The 2452-nt window shown below is 41.3% G+C and overlaps 1 protein-coding gene across 1 annotated transcript in view; it reads left to right on the forward strand.

Annotated features, from left to right (window-relative positions):
• Positions 1 to 2452, forward strand: part of MTL5 (metallothionein-like 5, testis-specific (tesmin)) — a 25373-nt gene that overhangs the window by 4830 nt on the left and 18091 nt on the right. The window lies entirely within an intron of this gene.

The raw sequence follows: 2452 nt of genomic DNA on the forward strand, positions 1-2452 counted from the left end.
GGGTCTCACTCTTGCTCAGGCTGGTCACGAACTCCTGAGCTCAAACAATCCTCACCCCTCGGCCTCCCGAGTGCTAGGATTACAGGTGTGAGCCACCACGCCCGGCCCAATGCTGGCTTCTAATCACATGTTGGAATGATGCAACGGTTTAACCCAGTGGTCTGGATCTCGCTATCATAGTAGGTTCTATATGTGTTATTTTGATAACATTGATTCTTTGTGCTTACGTGGGTTTTCCCACCTAGATTATAAGCAACTTAAGTGTAGAAACCACAGCTCGTGTGTGGTTGTGGTTCTGCCATTGGGATTGGAAGCTGTGTGCAGGCAGAAACTACAGCTTCTCTTGCCCTTGTATTCATGACACGGGCCCAGAACAGAGCTGGGCACACAGCCAGTGCCATCAATGCTTCTGCTTGACTGATGGACTCCCTTGGCTCACTGAGGATTTATTTATGGTCAGAATCCAAATGGGGGGCCAGGCGCAGTGGCTCATGCCTGTAATCCCAACACTTTGGGAAGCTAAGGTGGATCACTTAAGGCCAGGAGTTCGAGACCAGTCTGGGCCATAGTGAAACCCCATCTCTACAAAAAATTTAAAAATCATCCATGCATGGTATGTGCCTGTAGTCCCAGCTACTCAGGAGGCTGAGGTGGGAGGATTGCTTGAGGCCATGAGTTTGAGGCGGCAGTGAGCTATGATTGTGCCACTATACTCCAGCCTGGGCAACAGAGTGAGACCCTATCTCAAACGCACACAAAAAAATCCAAATGGGGGATCTGACAGTGCTAGTCTGGCCCAGGAAGATTGACATGGCTTTAGAATTTTCCAGTTCTTGGATTAACCTTTCTAAGCTGTACTTACAGGAAATAAAATAAAAGAACATTTTGAAAGTCCCATGTATTAATAATGTGTGTGTGGCAGGAAAGAACAACTATAGTGAAATTAGACCGTTCTAAGTATGTGCCCAACTACAGAAAGGGAATGGAGGGTACAGTCTTTCTGAGCGTTAACCAGGTCTGAATGGGCCAGGGTCAGCAGAGCAGCATGCTCACCATGCAGACCATGGAGTGAAGACAGGGCAGAGGAAGCTCTGGCCCACAGTCACCTGATTCCTAGGACACCTGTGGAGAAAGACATGTGCAGGAACTTCACATTGAACACATCTCAGGAAACATTTCTGGGAAATTTTTTGCCCTTTGATACCTCTAGAGAGCATATTATTGTAGAGTAAGAAAACAGATCTATAATTTTCCATCTTCCATTAAAACTTAAATTCTGGATTAAAGCTGTTTTATCAAATTTAAGTTTATTTAGATTCATATTATTGGAGTTATCTTTTAAAAATGAAATCTGATCATTATTTTTCATTTTAGGTGCTATGTCAGTTGAAAGGGGGTACACAAATGCTGTGTATAGACAATTCTGGCACAAGAGAACTAAAAGCACTTCATTTGGTTCCTCAGTATCAAGACCAAAATAATTATCTACAGTCAGGTACCAAATAAATTAACAAAACAATTATGTCATGTATCATGTAAGTTGGTAAGTAATATTTGGCTTATATATAGAATAAAAGTGAAATAGGCAGGTTATTAATTAGGCAATTTGGCACACCTCTTAGCCCATATTAGTGAGCTAAGAATAGAATAAAATATATCTTTATAGACTAATTTATATGCCTTGTACTGACTGTCTCAAATTCTTAGATAGCTCTCCTTCACATCAGCTAGCTGCAGAAAGCTTTGTGATCCTAACCAACACTGTTTGTTAATAATTCCACAAGTGGATTTGCCTACATGTGCCCAGGTTGAAACATTGGCCTTTCCCAGACTGGCTTGGAGGGTTGACTGTTCAGGTGTGGTGTAAATGATCTACACGTTAATGTAATCAATCACTATCACTAGAGAACTATCACTCTGCTTTAATCACCATGAGTTCTGAAATAACTATCAAATGATTTATCTGATGTTCATTCACTAAAAACTTCTTTAAACTGGCACAATAATAATAAATTACCTGTAAGTACTTGATTATTCTGAAATACTTTATGAATGATTAAAGAAAGATTAAATGATGTATTTTAGGATTGTGTTTAACAAAAGCTAGACACTGATTCTTGAAAACTGGGCATCTCTATGTGGACTACACATAGCACATTACTCTAGATCTTGAGTTCACCAGAATATTTCCTTATCAGAGACTCACTGACCTTGCCAAAAATTTAAAACCAATATTAAATCCAGGGGTAGTTTTATTGGCCTTTGGAGTCCCGGGCAAAAAGACATGTGACTCCTTATTGCCCCACTCCACCCCAATAATCTCTTTTTTTTTTTTTTTTTTGAGACAGAGTCTCACTGTGTTGCCCGGACTAGAGTGCCGTGGCGTCATCCTAGCTCACAGCAACCTCAAACTCCTGGGCTCAAGCGATCCTCCTGCCTCAGCCTCCCGAGT

The sequence above is a fragment of the Propithecus coquereli genome, unplaced genomic scaffold, assembly GCF_000956105.1.
Source record: "Propithecus coquereli isolate 6110/MARCELLA unplaced genomic scaffold, Pcoq_1.0 Scaffold120, whole genome shotgun sequence".
Lineage (NCBI taxonomy): Eukaryota > Metazoa > Chordata > Mammalia > Primates > Indriidae > Propithecus > Propithecus coquereli.